This window comes from Leiobunum rupestre, chromosome 3 (genome assembly GCF_980474605.1).
Source record: "Leiobunum rupestre chromosome 3, qqLeiRupe1.1.hap1, whole genome shotgun sequence".
In the NCBI taxonomy this organism is placed as follows: Eukaryota; Metazoa; Arthropoda; class Arachnida; order Opiliones; family Sclerosomatidae; genus Leiobunum; species Leiobunum rupestre.
This window is the reverse complement of record NC_143386.1, coordinates 10,525,621-10,549,737: the sequence shown is the minus strand read 5'-3', so window position 1 is coordinate 10,549,737 and position 24,117 is coordinate 10,525,621.

The following is a 24,117-nucleotide window of genomic DNA, read 5'->3' as shown; positions in this document are numbered from 1 at the left end:
TCAATTGCATTGCCATTAATACGACCCGGAATCATACAATTGGAAGGATGGTCTGTAAGATATCCTTGGACTAATTCCTTAAACCCGTAAACCATTAACCGCAAGAGATCCCAGGTCTGCCATGACAAGAACATTTTTTGTTTTGGGGAGTTTAACTTTATATCTTCAAAGGAATCTAAAACATCATTTATCCAAGTTTCAAAAAATTTAAAACCTCCATCAATTGAAGTCAAAATTGGGTGATTTAGGCGACGTAGAATTCCTTCCTCAAATATCTTGTTACAACTCAGTAGATATTCTCTGGTCATTAGGATCTCTTCCTTATGAGGTACAATTAGTCTCCCTTCAGGGTAGGCAATCTGATACAGGGCTAACAACATTTCTTCTTGTTGCATTATTTTTGAGGGCTTTACATTTAACCGAACCCAGCTGTCTCGTTCGATATAATTTTTATGAAGCTTTCGAACCCTTTTGGCTTTTCCATTGTTTGATCTAATCTGGTCTTCATCATAAACTTGTCATATAGGATTCCAGCCAAACTGAACACCAACAAACTCAAACGACTTTGTACCGTTGAGACGAGATGAATGCAATGCTGATACAAGGCTCTTTAGCTCGTGAGATGGGCAGATAATCCAACTTAGCTTGTGGAATGGCCAACAGGGGTGTTTGAAGCTAGCAGTAAAGCTATGGTCTCTTGAACCATCATCGTTTAATATGAAACCGAACTGTCCTGAAACTTTCAAGGTATGCTTTATTAAAGCTAAATTTGAGCTAGCACCATCATAGATTAGACCTCTGGTTTTAAAACCGTAGTTGTGGAAAGCATCCAAGACATCAAGGAGGATACCATATAAAACTGTGTGTTTCACAGAGCCATTGGATGGAATGTATGGTCCAATTACGTTAAAAACATAAGATATGTCCCTCCATAAAAACTGAAGTACATAGTCTGTTGGAGCTGGTGTATCATGTTCCACAAGTTTGTATACGTCAACTAAAGACTTGTACTCTTGAGGCTGCAACGCTAATCCTGAGAGTTCATTGTTTCTAGAATTCCATACCACTTGAGATATTACTCTGACCTCGTCAAAGATTAAGACACCTTCGCCAAGTGGTTTTTTTAATCCTTTGTAAATTTGTTCGTCTTGTATCTTTCTGTAAGCGTCTCTTTGATCAGCCAAGTAATCATAGTTCACTCCAGGCCTTTGAATCCTTGCCCTGGTAAAATCTTTAAGAGACTCCTCACTAGATAATTGCAAAATATTAAAAGATCTCAGCGCTTTAAACGCAGAAGGACATCTAACGTAAATAACAAGTGCTAAACGATATGTGACCATGGACCAAGAATTAGCGTGACTTCCAGTTTCTTAAAATATAAAAAGAGGATTAGAGCTTGTGCATATTTATTAATATTAATTACAACCTACCATTTTTCACTTGATCTTTAAAGAATTCTGCTTTTTTCCGTTCATGAATTTTCATCCTATCAGCCTTCCAAATATCTCTAAGCCTTTTAGCGGTTTTTTCATTCTGACACTCATTAATAGCTTCTTCAAGTTTCTCTAGTGTCTCGGCTAATTGTTTCTAGAAGCGTAGCTAGTTCACAACTTTGTGATTTCTTCAACCGAATGTTTAGTTTTTCTAGTTTCATCTCAAGGGCTTAATTTTTTTGAATAAGCCACTTTCGATGTCTACGTAAGTTAAACAGTCTCTTCTTAGAACTTCGTGGAGTGAGGACCGCTATTTTAGTTCTCGATGAAACATCCACTTTACTCCTCTTCTTAGCTGAACAACACAGTGATATTGCATCATTTGCAGCTTTTCTCTTCATATATCCTCTTAAGTTGCCTAACCATTTTAAGCACTCCGAACACTTTTGACTTGACTGATTTTGGTTTGGCTTCACGAAGCTGCATTTAGGGGACTCATAACGTAGAAAAGCTATTGTTCGTACAACTACAGAGGAGCTATTGATTTTATTTCCAGCAGTAAAAGTCAAACTGGCAGGGTCAATCCCTTCGCATATTTCATACATTCCTTTTGCTGAAATGTAATTTAAAAATGTCCCCATCTCTTCTGATACTTTCCACATGCTGGTTTCCAAATTCCAAACAATAACACTGTTTACAAATGATTTTTCTACTCCTATTATTATTATTATTGAGTGGGGTGGCAAGCCAAACACTTCGACCTAAGGTCCATTGTGCATCCCCAAACTGGGTGACTTAAACAAGTCTTATTGCTGACACAAAGCTTAAAATCTGCCTGGCCGTGATGTTAGAGACGTCATACGTCTCCAACCGATGCATACCCAAATGCTCAAACCTCTGGGCTGCATAGTAATCGCAGCTACAGAGTACATGTGAGGCAGTTTCCTCCTCAGCTAGACAAGCTCTGCAAATCGGGTCATCACTTACCCCAATGAGAGTTAAATGTAAGTAGGCCAATAACAATAATAATACTAGCCCTAGAGAGTGAGAGTAATTCTCTGGCTCTCTCCCTAGAAGGGCCAAGAGTAAACTCTTTGGCCTGCCTTTGACCCTCAATCTCAGACCATTGTCTGAGTTGACGATCTGACATAAACTTGGAGATCAAGCCGCGCACAAGTCCTCGGGAGATGGGGAGAGCAGGTTCTGGTCCAATGAACCCAGCCCTCGCACCTTCCTTGGCCAAGGCGTCGGCCTTTTCGTTCCCAAGATGCCCCTTATGCCCAGGTACCCAACAAAGTTGAACTTTATTGTGCAACCCAAGAGCACAGAGGAGATCTAAGCAGCTAAGAACCAGTTTAGAAAGAATGCTATACTGGCTAAGAGCTCTGAGCTATCCGAATAAATCTGGATAACCTTCCCATGATACCCTTGATGTAGACAGTAAGCAACACAGGAGCAAATGGCAAAAATTTCCGCCTGGAATACACTAGTGTGTATCCCTAGGTTTTCATAAAAGCCAAAATTATTAGTAAGGCAATACATCCCCGCACCAGTGCCATAGTGGGCCTTAGACCCATCTGTGAACCAGACGATCTCTTCTCTGGTAACGAGGGTCAAGTTACTCCACTCCGCACGGCTAGGGAAGTTGACCTCAAAAGGTTTACTAAAGTGAAGTTTAGTAACCATCATATCAGAACCCATTGTCAGAATCGGCATCTGATTGGAAATATCCCGAAAGAGCTTGGTGTGGCTATACTCCCAATTATTAGCCTTCCACCAGCCATTTTGGTTAAGCCTATAGGCACCTAAAAGGGCAGCTTCCTCAATAAAAAGGTGGAGAGGAAGCATATTCAGGAGTATTTCCAGAGAAGCGCTTGGGGCTGTTCTCATGGCTCCTGTAATGCCGACACAAGCCAGCCTTTGTAGAGTGCGCAGATCAAACTGCACAGTAGTAGTAGGAAACTAAAACTTAGCGCTTTTATTTCCAAGATGGCCGCCAAGATGGCCGCCAAAACAACCCCCCCCAAAATATTTTCCAAAAATTTTTGTCCTTGGAAAAATCGAAAATATTTTTGTTTTCAATTTCACCTTGAAGATAATCTTTGACCTCGACGCTCGAACACTGTCAACAACCACTAAGCCTCGGTCTATCAAATCAACAAGTTTGGTCACGATCGGACAAGGTCGAACCGAGATATCGGCGGTAATGTGTGACACCACCAAATACTTACGTTAATTTACTTTTGGTGTCATTTTTTGGTTTTTTTCGTTTTTTGGCCATTTAAAATGCTAATTAGTTATTTGCGAGATGGGGAAACGAATTCGCGACCTTCGCTTTATACCCTTGGCGGTTTTGGCCCCACCCAAAATACTTTAAACAGCTAATAAACGTGCCTAAACTTGCAATAATAACTATTTCTATAAATAATAATTGTTTTTACATTTAAAAGTCAAAGGATATGTGTAAGCGTAAGACGTCTCAAAAATCGAGCTCTTTAAAGGTTAAAAAAATGAAGTTATTTATGGGGAAGCCAGAAATTAAATGCAAATCGCCTACCGAGAATCCTTGTTATTATAATGAACCATGTCGCAAACACGCTTTTAATTTCTTTGATAATTTAAACTTTAATGTTAAATGCTGGATTTGTCAAGAACAATGTCTTGACAAGACAATTTTTAAACAACACTTAATGGATCACTTATCGAGTAGTTATAAAAATCAAATTCGTATTGATGTTTGCGATTGTCTTCATTCAAAGAAACCAGAATATACAACCAAAGAAGAAATATTAGACGATCAAATTATTGATTATTTGAACGAGTTTAACGTAAAACATCAAGAATGGTTAAATGAGTTTGTTAATGGTACTGGAACTCCAAAGAAAATTCAACGTAAAAAAAAGACAACTGGTATTAAGTCCGAAGAAACTTTAAATTCAACAATAAAATCAAATGTTGTATTTCCACCAGACTTTGTCATGCCATCTGATGAGCAGATGGAAGCAATTATTTTTTTTCAAGAATATTGTAAAAATAATCAAATTTTAACTCTTAATCAAGTTGAAACACCCATTGAGGTTTTGGAAAATCTTGAACAAACTTGTCAAATGCTTGAAAATATGTGAATAAAGCTGATTTTCTAATATATTGTGATTATTTTTCCTACGTAAAAATAGATATTTTAACTCTTTCATGTTAAGGTTTAGCGTGGTAGATCGGTAGCGTTGCAGGACGTTATTCAAACAGTCTCAAGTTCAAATCACAATCCTTTCGATCTATCACGCTAAATCTTTTATTAGTATAAAACGAGATGTCGCCCAACTGAAACTGTCATTATAAAGATGACAAGTTTCGTAGTATTTCTACCTTCGAACGCATCACCCGATATTTACCCGGAAAATACACCTTCTAGTTTTAAAGTTCAATTAGCAAAACCTTTAAATTTTAATAATGAAAAATGGTCTTGCGCATTAGCAGAAATAATTCTTCCTGAAACTTATTCGAATATAACAAATGAGTATTCGCATTTCCAAGTAGGGCACGTGTCAGATGTTATTTCACCCGAAGAAAATCAATGGGATTATATTAAAATTGAAATTCCACCAAAACGTTAAGAGGGTGATCTAGATCGAAATAAGAATAATATTCCAACATCTCTTCAAAATAATATACTCAACGAGTTTGCTAAAACTATTGAGGCCAATCAATCACTTAAAGGAAAAATACATATGAATACGGTAAAAGTTGACGAAAACGAAGACAGTTCAAAATTAAAAATACAGTTACAAAAAGATGTGCAAGTAAGAATACCTCAAGCATCGCCCCTAGCATCTGTTCTGGAATTTCGAGAAAATGATTTTGTCGACAGTGATTATCTTTCTAATTATCCTCTCTCGAATCACGCTAAAACTATTTCTTTAACTTACGCAACAAATTTTATCGAAGTACGAATTAAAAAGGCGTTAGTTGTGAATAAATATCAACAAAAATATTTACCACGACAAATTCCCGTGGAAGAAATACAATCACAACCCAGGAGAAAAAAACAGAAAATTAACAAGAAACCGAAACTAAAACCAGAAGTGAAACAAGAGGAAAAACCAAAACTTGAACCAAAAACAAATTTAGAAGAAAAGCCAAATTTTAAACTAGAAGGAAATATAAACAACATTTTACCAACAGAACCTTTAATTCTAAATATTAATGAAGACGTCAATCAACCAAAAGTTTTAAATCCTTCCGAAGAAAATATTCTACCAAGTTCTCTCCCAATACCCATTAATCCACCATCTCAGCCTGTTATTAAACAAATACAATGGAATAATTACGCGATTGTTTTTGAAGCGGGCAGATATGAGGGAGAAAGACAATATAATAATGAAATTCAACCGTTCACATTACACTTAATTATACGTGATTTATTAGAACGATGTAAACCAAGACAGTTTGATGGATTAAAAACCGCGATATCTTCCGATGATGAAGATAATTTATATTTTAATTTAGAAATACCGGTAGGAATGGAAATTAAATTTCAAAATCCATTAGCAGATCTTTTTAAAATTCCAACAGACACTTATTTTACGGGTATTCAAAAATTTGGACCGTTAAATAATTTAAATAATATTACTTTTAATTCGCGTACTAATTTTATCGACATACGTATTGAGACAACAAAAATACCGCAATTTGAGCAGGAAGATTGGGCTTTCTATTCCGTATCAATTATCCAACCTTTTTTATTTGAAGGTCAGAGAGATGATTTTGGAAATATTATCCCATTATCTTTGCATAGGCAATTAAAAAACGAGATTCAACAGGCGACTAACTTCCCCCCTTTAAATCGGTACGAAATTAGTTACGCAATAGAAGAAATAAATCGAGGTCATTACTTGAGAATTTCATTTCCTAGAGATCTACAAATTGCCTTCACTGGGAGATTAGCAAATATTTTTAATATAAACGCGCCAGAATTTCAAAATGGTGTAATTAGCAGTAAAAATCCTTTAAAAGTGTATGAGGAAAAATTTATGTCAGATGAAGAATCGGTTATAGATTTTAGGTACAATAAAAATATTCCAATCGAACACCCTAACTGGGAAAATGACAGTTATACGTTTGAACGAAACTATTACGAGTCTGATAAAGATTTAGGCGGGAATTTTATACCGTTATCTCTTCATTTCAAAATTTTGAATGAACTTCAAAAATATTTTGATTCTCATATCTCACTTAAGGCGGGTTTTTTTATTTTCAAAGAAAATGGAAATTATTATTTTCAAATTGAATTAATGAGTGGGTTGGAAATTAAAATATTCGGTCCTCTAGCAGACCTCTTACAAATTGAGTACAAAGTAGATTATATATCCTCAGTTTATAAAAGCAAAGCATTAGACCCTCTTCAAATTAGAATAGAATTAGATAATACGGCTAATTTTATAATTTTTCGAAATGATTTAAACAGAGTTGAGAATAGTCGACGACAAAAACGTGATATTGATTTCCACAATTACGAACATGGTAAAAATAATAAACTAAATATTGTAGACAAATTCCATTGTCGAATTCCAACTGGGGTGTACCACACTATTGATGATATTTTATTAGCAATGAAACAATCATTGCCACATCAGAGTTGGGCTAAATTCGAGTTTAATTTTAATTCAGATTCGACAGTTTCAGTTAAAGGTTTGGGTGGAAACAGTTTTTTAACCTTTCCAATAGATAACCCCAAACTCGGGCGAATGTTAGGTTTTTCAAATAATCAAATTGAAAGGCCTCTTTTTAACGAAATAGGCATGTACCCCGCAGATCTCAACCACGGAATATCCGGAATTTATGTCTATACAAATATTATACAACCTATAATAACAGGACACACTAATACCCCCCTGCTGAGAATTATCAAATTAAACGAAAATAAAAATCGAGCACAGGTTGAAAGATTTCATTTTTTAGACCATTTTCCAGTTCTCTACGATCAAATACAGACTATAGAAATTTCTTTAAGGTCGGATTACGGTGAACTCCTGCCATATAAAACAGGCAAGACTATTATTAAATTAATATTTAAAAGACTGGATGCTTAGTCTAAAGTACACTTAAAACAAGCTCATCATGGAAAGATATTATCATCATTATGTTCAAACAGGACGCGGATATAACATCTTTCGAGGAAGTCAATATCAGACTGGGCGTGGATTTGGCTCAATTTTTAAAAGTTTAGCAAGATTCGTAACACCTCTTTTTCGACCCGTAGCTAAATCACTCGGTATTCAAGGGTTGGTTATGGGGAAAAGGATAATGGACGATGTTGTTGCTGGTCAAAATTTTAAGGAGTCGTTAAAAAAAAATAGTAAAATTGCTGGAACAAATCTTTTAAATAGTCTCGGTGATACCATATTAAATACACAGAAAGGTTCTGGAGCTCGAAGAGTAAAGAAGCGCAAATCAAAATTACGCAATAAGCAAAGAAAACGCAAGAGAACAAAAACCGATTTTCTTGACTAAAGCATTATGCCTCAATTTGAATCTATGTGTTCGGAGTTGGAGCTTTTTAACGAACCCCTGATTAATGGTAATATTGAGGGAAATAAATTTGTAGACTATTTCCCTATAGCTCCCTTGTCTAATGCTACACAGATTGATTTTTCTATCCCCGGGGGAGATTATTATATTGACATGTCAAACTTAATGCTTAAAATTCGAATTCGGGTTAAAAAAGAACAAAACGGTGTTTTAATAGATATACCTGCAGCCGAAAAAAAAGTATCATTATGTAATCTTCCATTGCATTCTATTTTTAGCCAAATAGACGTGTTTATGAATGAGACTTTAGTACAATCTAGCAACAATTGCTACCCATATTTAGCATATTTAGCAACAGTTTTAAATTTTGATAAAGGCGCCAAACAATCTTACAAAACCGCCGAGGGCTATTACGAAGACGGGTTTTGCGACCCAACGCTAGCGTTTAACGATGTTCATAAAGATAAAAAAAATAATGGAATTTTAAAAAGAAGTAAAGATATTGCGGGATCGAAACTTTGTGAATATATGGGAAGACTTCATGTAGACTCTTGTAAAATAGACAAATTTCTTTTAAACAAAGTGAATTTAAGAATTCGACTCTTGAAAAATTCCGATGAATTTATAATTATATCACAGGAAGATGTTAATATCAAATATAGATTAATTATCGAAGAAGCTGTTCTTACTGCTAAACATATTCTCGTAAATCCAGATCTACAGCTGGCACATAATGCTATATTGCACAAACAGAGGGCTTTGTACGATCTAACACAAACTGTTGTTAAAACTCTGACAATTTCAGCAGGCGCGAGCGATTTCGTGAAGTCAAATATTTTTTTAGGTAAAATTCCAAATCGGGTAATAATCGGAATGGTAAACAATTCTGCTTACAACGGGTCTATTCGAGAAAATCCCTTTCAATTTAACCATAATAATCTCTCGTTCTTACAACTTTCATTAGACGACCAGAATATACCAGAAACTGCTCTAACTCCAGATTTTAATAAAAACCTCTATACTCGGTCGTATTATTCACTATTCTCGGCAATGGATTTAATTGGAAATAACTCTGGTAATTGTATTGATTACGAAAATTATAAAAACGGTAATACATTATTCGCGTTTGATTTAACTTACGATTCCTCGGCAAACTCTAACAACCTCTCAATTCAACGAAATGGTAGTTTACGTATGGTAATGAAGTTTGCTTCCCCCTTAACTAATATTCAAAACATAATTATTATTGGAGAATACGAAAACCGATTTGTCATTAACCAAGAGCGTCAAGTTACGTATATTACGGAATAAAACCAATCAACGACGGCAAAGATTGATTAGTTGTTTCGCGAAATCGTAGTGGTAAAGATGTCTCGAACTCACAGTCTCTCACCCAAACAAGAAGTAACGGTGCTAGGATATGTAAATCCATCCATCAAAATTTACCGACTAGACACTTGCGCCGAATTTGAACTGAATTTGGAAGCCTGGCAATCTCTATTCACATTCGAAAAGGAAATAACTGATTTTTTTGAAGACCAAGTTGCTAGTTTTCAAACCTGGCTTCCGCTTGAAGGTTCAAAGATAAAAATCGACTGTTTCAAGGGACAAAAGGAAAAACTCGTGGATGTGCGCGCTTGTGCCAGAGGAAAAAACCATTTGTATCATCTTTTCTATTCTACAAATTATGGTTTTAATCTCAACCAAGCAGGGTGGAAAAGATTAAAACATTGTAAACATACAATTGATCAGGAGATTAATTTAATTTTGTCGGCAAAAAATATTATGCGTGACATAATTGTACATGAGCTTACGGATAAAATGTTTGAAATTACCGAAAATTGTGAGAATCCACATTGTAAATCTTCGATTGCTCACGATGTCTCTTGTAAACTAGGATTTAGCACAAATTTTGAAGACCGAGTGGAAAATATGATATTAATAGCTATCCCCCAATTAAACTACGATCATATTGTTGTAAGATTCCAAAAGGAATTTGGACTTGATCCCTTAATAGTAGAAAGTCAATTATATTTTGATATTGTACAAAATGTTTCAAACTTAAAATGCGATTTAATTTATTAAAATAAAAACTTTTACTATAGTTTTGTTTTTTTATTATTTCTATTCACACATTTAAAGATGGTGTTGTCAAAAACAGACAAACAATTAAGTAAAGTTTATTACGATGTTGAAAACCCATACAGTTATTCTGACAGTGTTACTTTAAGAAAAAAATTTCCCAAAATTTCGGAAAAAGAAATTAAAAATTTTCTCAGTAAACAACCAACCTACACACAACACAGAGCTAGGAGATTAAATTTTAAACGTAACAAATTATATGTAACGACGATTGATGAGACATTTATGGCCGATTTATTAGACCTCCCTATTTTACAAACTTTTAATAAAAAGTACCGCTATACGTTATTAGTTCAGGACATTCTAAGCAAATTCGCGTTTATTCTGCCAATTAAAAATAAAACCTCGAGCGAGATTGTGAAGGCCTTTAGAGAGATTTTCAAAAAACGAGTACCCCTTAATTTATGTACCGACGCAGGGACAGAATTTCGAAACGCCCCATTTCGCGCTCTCTTAAAACGTTATAACATCCACCATTACCTCACGTACTCCGAGAAAAAAGCTTCTATGATCGAGAGACTCGTTCGCACGGTAAAATCTAAAATTTTTAAAATAATTACCAAGACCGGCGATTTACACTATCTTAATAAACTACCATTAATTGCAAAAGCTTATAACGCTCGAAAACATTCAACAACGGGAATCGCCCCTAAAGATGTCAATAAAAACAATGAATCGGCAATTTGGGAAAAAAACTATGGCAATCTTAGTATGATTGGAAAGGCAAGTTTAAAAATTGGGGATAAAGTTCGATTAGCCGTTGCAAAAACAACATTTGATAAATCATACAGGGGAACGTTTACAGCCGAAATATTTGAAATTCATAGAGTAATTACGAGAGATCCCTGTATGTATATTGTGAAAGATTTGACCGGCAATATAATTAAAGGAGCTTTTTACGCTCAAGAAATAGTTAAAATTCAAGTGTAGAGCGCTACAGTCTTTATTCAACATTTTGTTATCCATGGGTAAAGTACACATTCTCCTGGGTCTCGCGATTGTAATATTTGGAGTGAGCGCAACAATAGTTTCCTCCGCGATGAAATTTAAAAAAAGAAGTCCAGAATACAGCTTAGATATTGGAATTTGCGACAAAGCCTTCAATTTAGGAAGAGACACCTACCTTGTAAAATGTAACGAAACTTTTGACGTGCGACATTTTAAAAAAGAAGACGGTAGTTTAAAACCATCTATCAGAGGAATCAACTTAACAAAAGATCAATATGAGAAATTATGCATTTTGACAGTGACGTGAAAGATGAATACTAATCAAATCCAAGCTATACTTAAGTGTGACCCCCGTTCGAGAGATAAATTTATCGGAGTGTTTCCCGCTAATAGATTACCAAAAGTTCCAATTAAAAAAAAATCATATTGTTTCGTAATCAACACCGATCCCGATACGCTTCCAGGGTCTCATTGGACGGCTGTTTACAAATCGGGCGACACTCTGGACTTTTTTTGTTCTCTAGGAAGATCACATCGTGACTATGGATTTTTGCTAGAGCGATATAGCAAGCGTATTCGACACAATACTCATAAATTTCAATCAAATAAAAGCCAAAACTGCGGACCACATGTGATTTATTTTCTAACCTCGAGATGTATGGGGATTTCTTACAGTAAAATAATTAACGAATTGTATAATTTCGATTTAAAAAGAAACGATAGTTTAGCGTTGTTGAATATATGTATTCATTTGATGAAAGAGTGGAAACGAAATAAATCAATTTGTTTAAAATAAAAAAAAATGTTTATTTATTTCACACATAATTATTTTTACACATTTTTTATTATTCTTGCCAACGAGAAGGAGGGCGGGTCTGTCTTTTAGGCCTCGGCGATTTTTTTGGGGGGGATGGTAATTTTATTTTTTTTTGCGGCGATATTGGAACGCCACCGACAGCACCCTCCTCCTCTAAAGACAGCTCTCGATCCCAATCCTCTTCCTGGCTTAATTGACTTCCAATATCGGTATTTTCTAAGTATTCTTCAAATATTTCATTTTCTCGACTTAATCGTTTACGCATTCTATCATCGGTAATTGTCTTTTGTTGCTTAACAATCGGCGTAGATGCTTTCCTCTTCCAAGATTCTACATTTTTTAAGAGACTCGGGAATTTTCTACTTTGCTCGTTTTCTCTCTCACTGAGATATTCTTTCATTTTGCGAGTCATAGTATTTAAACGAACCTCCGCAGCGTCGCCAGCGTTAACTCCCTCGGGCGTTTTGAAGGGTGAATAAATTTGCGAGGTGAACGGGGAATTTAATGGAGCAACAGGTCCGGGGGCTTGAAAGTTTGTAATTTCAACTTTAGGTACCGGTATCGCTTTTCTCATTTCCCGGGCCTCGCTCAGTATTTTTAGAAATTCTCGCAATTTAGAGCGGCTGTTTAAATTAGAAGTTAATATATTTTGCAACTCATTATCTAATAAGTTATAATACGTTTCCTGGGGAGAAACAAGCTGTTTATTTTCTTGAGATATTTGTCCGACACTCGAGGCGGGAACTAAAATCATTTTTTTCATTTTATCTTTTATTGAATAAATTGGCAATTAAAGGAACAATTGAGCCTAATAAAGCCGGTATGAAGAATCCCGTACCTTTCTGAATTATTAGAGCACGCTTCTTTTTTTGCGAAATTTTCGGACTGGCTAAGAAGCGTATTGTTTTTTTATATTTAGAAAGTTGTTTTTTTTTGGCTTTAGATAATATAATTCCACCACCTTTCAAGTTTTTGCAAACGCTCTGTAAGGCTTTTAATTGCTTTGGAGAACTGTTAGCTAATAAATTTTTACGTACCCCTCCTTTAGATTTATACAATAAATTTAAATATGGATAGTGTGTTTTAAACCTGTCAGAGGGATTTGCAATAGGAGTAGTTTTTGTACGTACTGTCTTTTTTGGTGTCATTTTCTTTAATGAACTTGATAATAATATAGTAAATTATTTATTATTGGAAAAAACTACCATTTGTGGTCCATTTTGATTAAATGTGTACGATCTTAATCGTAAGCTATCTGGAGTGGTTACAGATGTGTCTATAAATAGTGAATTGTAAGGTTCTCCAGTAGCCATATCGTAGGCCATTTTAATTATTTTTGTGTTATTTGGAGATATTTGATTGGCCAGATATTGTATTTGACTTAGATCTCGAGGAGATTTAAACAGATTTAGATATGACATATTAAGAGAGATTAAACGAGATTGTTTGCCTCGAGGAAATAGGGTTTGTGAGATTAATACAACTGAAATTTCATAATGATGACTGTCTACGGTAACTAATTTCGCAATTTGATCATTTTTGTAAAGTTCGTCTGCTAAATCGTCAATAATAAGTAAAGAATTTCTATTTGATTCCCAGAACTCGCTGTCCATTGGCGGAAGTCCTTGAATAAACTCTATATCGGTTAAAAACTGAGATAAATCGTGGTAACCTGATTGCCAAACCGAATAACAAAAAATAATTTTAATAGGAGGTTTATCAATTAATTCATTCCTCCATCTAATTAGTGAGTTCGCCCATGCTGACTTGCCCGACATAGTAGGGCCTGATACCATCATTCGAAACGGTGAAAGAAATTTTATATAAGACATTACTGTTTAAACAAAGACAACATACTACGTATTTTGTTAGTACATTGTCTGTTTTATAGAATATATGAAAAAATAAACACATTTTTAAATTTAAAAAATTATTTTATTAAAGTTTAATGTTTCTTATCAAAAACATCCCTTCACCAGTTATATAAAGTTTCAAAAATAACATACAAAAATAACATTTTGAATAAAAAATAAAATCATAATATCTCCTTCACCAAAAAAAACTATTAATTCCCGTTTTTTAGTAAAAATTCAATTTTGGAAGTTAAAAGTTTAAATCTTAGGTTATTTAAAAATAAAGTATTTACTCGATTTTCGGAAGAGATTTCATTTACTATAACTATGTGGTTAAATGACACCTGTTTTGCAAGTTTTTTTGTTACATGTTTTTTAGATTTATAATTAAAAGACAACTTTATTTTACAATTCGCCATTTTCACATTCTAAATATCCATAGGGAACACTGGAAATATTATCTTGTAGCACACGTTTACAAAAAGTCTTTTTGAAAGTTTTACTTAAGTTGCCAACACGTAAAAGCATTTTGTACTTATCTTTTATTACGTTAAAGGGAATTTTCACCTTAAACTCGGTATTTGGCACAAAAATCATTTGTTTGAAGGCGTCGAAATGTATGATGTCTGAGTTTTCCCTGGTAAGAGTTATTCCTTTAAGTTTTATAATTGTCTGATTATTTTCAAGTTTATAGCTGTAGCTTTTTGGTCCAGTTGATACGAATTTTGTGATATATGAATTCGGAGTCTCGCACGTAAGTTCACCTAAATTACCACCAAGGGGGGGTAGCCACTCGTGTGGTTTATGTGTAAATTTTATTCCGTCCGTGTCATAATAAATTACACGCTTCCCCAGCCTATTAATTAGCTTATGCAGATGAATACGACCGTAACTGGTGACAAAGGAAGCCACAATAACGTTACCTTTGCTAAAAGTTGGCGCAAGCTCACTTTTTTTTTATAGCTTACCATGGCAACATCGTTGTTGATTAAATGAAAGTCTGTTAATTTATTCGATGTGTCTGCTATAATCTCTGTTAATTGGGAGTAGCGATGTATAATTTTAGTTGATGATTTGTCCATTCTTAACGCCATTCTGCCATATAACGAATTTTGCGCCAATTTCGCGGAAGTTCTTAAGGATGGGTTATCAACAATTTCCTCAGGCTCTAACCGTACTCCATCAGCTTCGTATATCGCGTTTAAATACTCTTTTTGCTCTTGATATGTTTTAATATTGGGTGGAAATCCTGAATTTTTAACTTTTGCTTTAAAAAAAATATCAATATATGTTTTGAAAAAATTTGTTGTAATACTATAGTGATATACTTCGAAAATTTCTAACAGTTTGTAGTTACATTCTTTTATTGAATAGTAGATTTCCACCGAGGGTAAGACTACCGTTATAGCTCGTTCGTCAATACTGTGGGTACATTTGCTGTCATTATTTATTACACAACTTCCGCATAAAGGATAATAAAGTTTTTTATTAAATCGGTATGGAAGAACGGGTAAGTAGAGATCTCTGGGGGGGAGGATTCGACAACTAATTATTCCAAAATACGCGTCTGGGGCATAATCAAAATTGTGTGTGATAACTTTAACATTTTTACAACCATATTCCATTTTTTGTAAACAATAGGCGTACAGACTACAATGTCAAAATATCGGATTTGTTCTCCAAGTAAGGGCTCTACTTCATGATACAGTTTAATTGTTTCTACACGACCACCCACTAGCGAATCTCTAGGGTTAATTTTAGGAATGATTTTAATTGTATTAAAAAATGCTTTCGCCTCGACATTTTTTCTCAACAGTTCTAATATCTCACATTCAAAAATTTGAATATATGTGTGTTTTGGTAAACTTTGTTCAATAAATTCTTTTCGGTCTAATTCCCTTTCTCTAATTTCTTTGAATGTTTTTCCGACAATTGAATTAAAGCTCGAGCCAGAAAAATGTTTTGGACAACCGTGCCAGAAATCACCCATTACATCAATTACTATGGGTGGATTTTCACAGTAACCATCTACAAAATACGGTCCTACAGACTGTTCTCCCCCTGAACTTCTGACAGTTTGCAAAATTAAATTATTTTCCTTTTCATACCAAGATAAATATTTTAATGCAATCTCGCTTTGATTCTGTCTACTTGCCAAACCGATAGCCGGTATAGTACATAGTGTATATGGTTCTAAAAACTTGTCGATAAATACATTATTAAGTGCCCCGGAAAGAGAAATACCCCCATAATTACTGATATCAATTTCAATTAGTTCTTTATATAAGATTCGAAATTTCTGCATAGCTAAGCGTAATAAATTACAATCTAAAAGACAATACGCTCTGGATTCTGATTTAATACAATAGACCGGTTCGAGCTGTTTGTGTCAATACCAATTTTTAAATTCTCGGTATTCAAATTCTTTCATTTTATGGGGTTCAAAGTATTTTTCGTCCGGAATTTTACCTGAATAGTTCAAAGTGTCTTTCGTCCAAAAAATATAGGGAAAATATCCTTTAGATTGAGGCAAAGAAAACATTTTAGGAAAATGTCTTAAAGGAGCACTAACATAGTTCAAAGAATCTACAAAACGAATGTCTACCCCTTTAATATAAATAGTTAGTATCTTGGCTCCATCGTAAATAACCTGGGGAATGACATGATTAATTAATTTAGAAATAATAAACATTCCGTCGAAAGATCTTAGATTATGGGCCATTACGATGAGGTTGGTAAATTTCGGCCTAATAGTTTTTCGCTTTCGTTTCCCATCCATAAGTAAAACAGTTTCATTTTGAAACAAAAAATTGAGAAAGTTATTTACACAATATTGTCCTTCAAAAACCGTGGTTTCCACAGGCTGATTTAAAATTTCACTTTGGGCCACTAAGAGCATGGGTTTATGCACATTATTCTCGATTATGGTTTCAATATCGAAATATACATAGGATCTTGGATTCTTTTTAAATGTCGACTGTTTAACATAATGTTGGTTTGGAGGATGATCGATTTTACAAGACTCGCAAGTTGTTTCACATTTGTGAGTTTTTGAAGTTTCAAATTGAACACAGCATTTTTCGCATCTGTGGAAAAGCTTGCAAGTTTCATTTTTTAGGTGAAAACTATAACATTCCCCTTGTTTTAAATATCTATTACAAAGTTTACAACGAATTAAAGGAATTTCTAAAATTTCGTGAAATTCTCGACCTAAACATCTTTTACATTTTATATTTCTAGTGTCAAAACAGTGGTGCTTGTTTCTATGTGTGGTGGAATAAAAAATTTTTTCGCAATTTAAACATGAAGCTACACCGCCCCAAATGGAATGTAGATTTTTAGCTAAATGAACGTGCGTGCCAATTTTTACAAGTAGAATTTTGTGTTCGGCAGGGGGAAAACCCTTGAAATAAATTTGAAAATTTTCCGTGGCGTTAAATATTATTATCTGATACTTTGGGGCTAAATATGATTGAAATTTGGCTATATCACCAATTTCTACAGCGCCTCGAGCAATTCCTACATCATCGTGCAATTTCTTAGCGGCTTTAGTTTGTAATTTACTACGAAAGTATGTTAAGGTTCGATATTCTTTAAGAACGGTTGTTAATGGAAGTTTATTCTTTTTGTACTCGGCAATTTCACAGAGTTTTATTCCTACTGTAAGGGCTCTTGCTACGCACAAATTATCGATATTATTGATATAGTAAAAATTGGCTTTAGTTTTTAAAAAAGCATCAAGATCGATAATATCTCTATTTTTTAGAGATAAAAATTTTTTTCCCATTTTCTGTGGGGATTTCAAAAGAATTATACTAAATTTAATTTCTCCATCTAGTAAGAAATCTTTTTTTGATTGAGCAACGCGAGCTATATGGTTAAATATTCGCGAAACAGTTAACTGATCAATTTTAATAAATTTAATGTTAATTGGATGTTCTAAATTTTCCGATTGAATTGCAAATCTGAGGAAATCGAAACCGGGTGCTTCTTGTCTTACGTATTTGATAATTTTAAACAGAATCTTTTCAAATACTGTAAAAAATAAATGTGTGGGGATTTCGTTTAAGTATATTAGTTCTAGGTCAATGTCCAGTTGTTTACATTTCCACTTTTTTGAATTTCTAGGGCTTAATTTTTTAATTTTATAAAACTTTTTATAATTAAAACTGTTTAACGATGAAAAGTCTAATTGAGAGTCCGAATCGTAATCACTCGAGTCTTCCATGTTCTAATTTCGTTTCCAGGTCTAAAATATTATTCTAATTACTATTACGAATAATTAATTAATGAGTTTAACTTGCCTTCGTGGGTGGAACAACAATTTTTCCTTCCGTCTGCTCAATTAATTTTTTCAGCCTGTTTGTTGAGTTTATTATTCGAATAACATCCATGGATAGGGTGTTAGCTAAGAATTTCACCCTCTTATAATCACCCTTCCAGAGTTCATCTTGGGGAAGATGTTTGATGTTTTTATATGAATATATCTGGATATCTAGATATAATCCCTTGTCGCTCGCTTTTTTTCTCGGAGTTTTAGTTTCGTAAGACACTCCCCCTTTCTTGACTTTCACTGATTGTTCGATACCGACTTCTTCGATGTTTGACATGCGACGAACCTCCTGAATATAGTCCCCATCCGATTCGTCCGACTCTATTAACATCTCCTGTTCAGGACTATCGAAAACTGAAACTACCTGACTCGCGGAGATTTGACTATTACTTGTGGAAGCCATTTTAGCCTGTTATGATTCAATAGAAAATTTTGCCCTTTTATACCAAATGTATTTTTCATTAATTTTTTTCGAAATATAAAACCTTGAATATTAAAGTGATTAATACTACAAGGATAGAACCTAGTTATAATTTATCAGTATGTAAATGGTATTTAAAATTGTTTGTGAATAACAATTTAAATATGTAGACATGTATAAAAATATAAAATTATTAATTATTTTTTTTGAAGGACTTTATATTTAATTTTCGTGACAAAAAAGACAACGCCCTAAGAGTTTTAATATTATTGCTTTAAAAATCGATTATGGATGTAAGAATTTTGGTAATTACAGGGTTAGATGTTTTAAAATTCTATGGGAAGAAATATATTTCTGCGAGGTATAAAATTTAAACGAATGGATAAAATTATATTTCTGCAGGGTGTATTTGATAAAAAATTGTCTTTTGACTTGATTTTAAAACAGGTTAAAATCAGGATGTAAAAATTAAATATTCTGAAATTTTTCTTATAAAAAGACTGTCTTTCACCGTGTACCTTTTATAAACCATGGGCTCTCGCGAAGTTTTGACTGTTTCTGGTAAGATTACTCATCCTCTCGCTATTAACCCTTTTTCACTTAAATATTTAGCTTTACGTAAAGTTAGGAATTATAACCTTTTTAAAATTAACGATATTTCAATTAGAGTTGAAAATTACTGTATGAGAACTGTCTTTCTTGAGTGTAAAACATTAATAGAACCCTTTAAAAAAATTGTTTTTGCCTGTCCCTTTATAAAAAATTCTTTCAAATTATCGCCAGCTGTTTTCGCTTCGGTTTTTTCTAGAAGAATCAATAACAATTCTTGTCTATTTGACGTTCATTCTGTTAATTTTGTCTGTCCCCACGAGGCTTTTGAGTTTGACGGCTTATTGTTCCACACTCAATCCTCTCTTGAAGGCTGGTTTTCTTACGAAATTTTACGCCTAATTGGAAAACATATGCGCCTATATAAAAATTTAAATAAGATCCCATGGTTCCGTCAACATAAAAATCGTAGGAGCCTTCAACGTGACCTTTTAATACTCTTTCAATTACAACAAGTTTCCTTTTTCCGAAAAAAACATTTATCTATTACCACTGACTTTCGCCTAACACGGTATAACATCCGTTTGGAATTAGGCATGATCGTTCTATTTTTTATTAATGATTTGGATCGACAAGAAGTTAAAATAGTTACAACTTTAGAGTAAGGAATACTAATTTTAAAAAAATAATTACAATAATTAAAATAAATATTTTTATTTAGTTGCAAATTATCTCGACCGAATCAAAATTTAAACAATCGTCGGCAACTTTTCCAACTGCGACTCAAGGTAATTACAAAAATTTATTTATTTTTTAAAAAAACTAAAACTATTTATTTTTTTGAAATAGGACTCAAACCTTATAAAATTTTAATTTTTTTATTTAAAGACTTTTTTGTGTTTTTATTTTTTAATTTGTTTATTTTGGTGAAAGGTTTTAATTTTTAAAATGTTTTATATTTTTTATTTTAAATGTTTTTATTTTAGAAAGTTTAAGTGTTTAAATATGTTTTCCAAATCAACTAGCTTTATTAATTTAATTCAGGCGGTGGAGGTTGTTTTTAATATTTCATAATCTACTTTTTCTTTTTTAACTAGCTTTATTAATTTAATGTTGGGATTGGTGTAAAGTTCTTTTTTCTCTATATTAAAAAATCCTTTGTTTTCATCTTTTTTATCCAACGCATTTTCAAGCAATTTTATTAGTACATTTTGTACTAGATTTAATGTTTTTCTATTATTATTATTATCTTTTTTGTTTCTTCATCTCTTGCGCTATCTTTTTTGTTTCTTCATCTCTTTCGCTATATAACCTTGATCCTACCGCTCATAACAAACGAACCATTGATTATTTATTATTCTTTCTGATTTTTTTCATGTACTCTATGTACTTTTTTATACTAATATCGGTTAAACTTTAATGTTTTATGTTTTTTTTTTGGTAATTGAATAGTTTATTAACTGAAAATTGTATAAGTACATTTTGTACTAGGTTGTTTTTAAAAATTGAATATAATTGTTTTTATTAATTTATAAAACTTGTTTAAGAAGGATAGTGATAATTAGTTAACCTTCGTTGTATTAAAAATTAATAATTATTCCCAAAGGCAATATTTTTAAATTTTAAAAATATATGTCAGGCTTAAACTATAAAATCTCAATGTAAAGGATTTTACCAAAAGAAATCTAGAATCAAGATGTCTGGTGAATTTCATCTAAAGCCTGTACTTTCTTTGCCGCGATCTTTAAAATTGTTTCTCTTCGAGTAGTAAGAATGTTTATTCTTTGTAATACTCGTCAAATTTCGCGATGGAATCACAAGAATTTAAAGTCTGAACTTCGTATGTTAGATCAAATTCAACATGTTGGCATTGAACAACATTCGATCTGTTTTAATTCAGACATTCTCGAACTGTATACTTCCGAAGCGATTAAGACCAAAACCAGTGTTTTATTCGTGCGATGATAGATCAACAAAAAGAATTCTTGTGGTAAATATTTTTTAGATATATTCATTTTTAATAGGTTAATTTATTTATATTTATAAATTCTAGCCTGAATTTCCAACCCGACATGTCGTTTTGTACCGAAGAGGAAAAATACCTTCTACGAATTGATGTAATTATAATTATTTTTAATTATACACTTAAAATATTTTTTAACATTTGTTTTTTTTTATTTTTCAGCCTTCAAATTATTTATACAACCTTCTTTAATTCTTTATTATTAATTTTGTTAGATTTTAGTTTTATTGTTAGTGTTTCATATGTTGTTAAGTGTATAAAAAATATATTGAAATATCATAGTTATTAAATATTATAATAACTAATTGTGTTTTTTTTTGATTACTTAAAATAGCATTGTTTTTTAAAATAATAAAATATTTGCGAAAAACTTATTTATATTATTTTAATTATTTAAAGTATTTTGGGTGGGGCCAAAACCGCCAAGGGTATAAAGCGAAGGTCGCGAATTCGTTTCCCCATCTCGCAAATAACTAATTAGCATTTTAAATGGCCAAAAAACGAAAAAAACCAAAAAATGACACCAAAAGTAAATTAACGTAAGTATTTGGTGGTGTCACACATTACCGCCGATATCTCGGTTCGACCTTGTCCGATCGTGACCAAACTTGTTGATTTGATAGACCGAGGCTTAGTGGTTGTTGACAGTGTTCGAGCGTCGAGGTCAAAGATTATCTTCAAGGTGAAATTGAAAACAAAAATATTTTCGATTTTTCCAAGGACAAAAATTTTTGGAAAATATTTTGGGGGGGTTGTTTTGGCGGCCATCTTGGCGGCCATGACATGGTTCATTATAATAACAAGGATTCTCGGTAGGCGATTTGCATTTAATTTCTGGCTTCCCCATAAATAACTTCATTTTTTTAACCTTTAAAGAGCTCGATTTTTGAGACGTCTTACGCTTACACATATCCTTTGACTTTTAAATGTAAAAACAATTATTATTTATAGAAATAGTTATTATTGCAAGTTTAGGCACGTTTATTAGCTGTTTAAAGTATTTTGGGTGGGGCCAAAACCGCCAAGGGTATAAAGCGAAGGTCGCGAATTCGTTTCCCCATCTCGCAAATAACTAATTAGCATTTTAAATGGCCAAAAAACGAAAAAAACCAAAAAATGACACCAAAAGTAAATTAACGTAAGTATTTGGTGGTGTCACACATTACCGCCGATATCTCGGTTCGACCTTGTCCGATCGTGACCAAACTTGTTGATTTGATAGACCGAGGCTTAGTGGTTGTTGACAGTGTTCGAGCGTCGAGGTCAAAGATTATCTTCAAGGTGAAATTGAAAACAAAAATATTTTCGATTTTTCCAAGGACAAAAATTTTTGGAAAATATTTTGGGGGGGTTGTTTTGGCGGCCATCTTGGCGGCCATCTTGGAAATAAAAGCGCTAAGTTTTAGTTTCCTACTACTACTCACAGTCCTTAAAGTAACTCTTGGCCACCAGACCACAGCTGCATAAGACAGGATAGGTCTGATGATCATGGTGTACAGCCAGTACACAGCTCTGGGGCTCAGGCCCCAGGTCTTGCTAACAGCACTTCTAGTTCTCCAAAATAACATTTTGCCCTTCTTGACTATATAGTCAAGGTGTGGCTTCCATGTTAGTTTGCTATCCAGGATGATCCCGAGGTACTTCACCTCGGTGCTCTCCACTAGGTACTTTCCAAAAAAGGAAATACCCTCGAACATGCCTTTTATCCTTTTACGAGTAAAAGGAACCAAGACAGTTTTATTAGGATTAACCATGAGGTTGACCTCTCTGCACCAGCTCTCTACTGATGCGGTACAAGCCCATACAGGTTTGACCAGAATATTAAAGCAAATGTGTCTGTGATCCGACAAAGACGGTTCGTTAGACACATGCCAGTTCTTGATTTTATCTGCGACATTCGCTGTACACAGTGTGAGATCAATAACCTCACTTCTGTTAGAAGTAACAAAAGTTGGTACATTGTTCTTATTCAGAATGTGAAGTCTGGTACTAACCAGATATTCCATTAAGTCTTTACCACGCTGGTTGCAGTCTGAGCTTCCCCAGATTTCGTGGTGAGCATTAGCATCGCAACCGATGACCAGCTTCCTCCCCGAACTCTCACAGTTGTTAACCAATTTGGCCATCCCCCTTGCCGTATCAGTGCACAAGCCCTGGGTGTAGCAGAGTTATAATCATAGAATATATTACCTACATTTTGGAGACCAAGTATCTTTCCATTGGCAGTCCATGGCTCCTGTATGAGAGCGACGTCGAAGCTCTCCTTAGCAAACCTTCTGCAGAGTACAGCAGAGGCTGCCTTACAGTGGTGCAGATTGATCTGCAGCACCTTCAAACTCATGTTTGGGTGGGGTTAACTTGGTTGCTGGCCAGTTCTGCCAAGCCATACCCAGTGGAAGATGTGGAGGCCGCATCACTCCCACCGGCCCGACTAGCGTCCCCAGCCTGCCCCCCTGTTGCTCCCTCCATATGAGCATCTTCCTTGATCTCGTCGATATCTGACAAGTCAAAAGCCTTAAGGTCCTCTGTGAGAGTTTCCTCTCCAGATTCCCAATGGCTAGAATCTCGTCTTCCATCTCCGAGACCTCGGATTGTTCCCTATTCGGCGAAGAGCCCTCCAGGTTGGTCGGGTCCTTCGAGCTGCCCGTGCTTGGATCAAAGAGTATCTTGAAGAAACCCCTGTCCAAGCCGGTTTCAGCTCTAAAACCTGCTTCCCTGATGGCCTTTACCGACTCTCCATCCATCTGAAAAATCCAGCGGATGGCAGTCGGAACCTCAGACTTGTTGACTATCTTCCAGCATTGCGTATTCAACGCGCTGTTGAAAGTCTTGAGTCTGCGTAGAAGAACATTAACGTCCTTCGTATACACATCCATGGTGCGGAAGGCGACCTTGAATGGTTTCGGCAGGTCTGTTACCTTCATTACTGAAAGTAATGACCCACCAGGAACCAATTCCTTCTGGTCAAACTCCTTCCCCAACCACTCTGCAGTAGACACATCCTTACACAGGTAGTGTACTGCGCCTCCTTCCAGCTTAAAACTCCAGAATCAAGGTAGAGGGTCCCCCA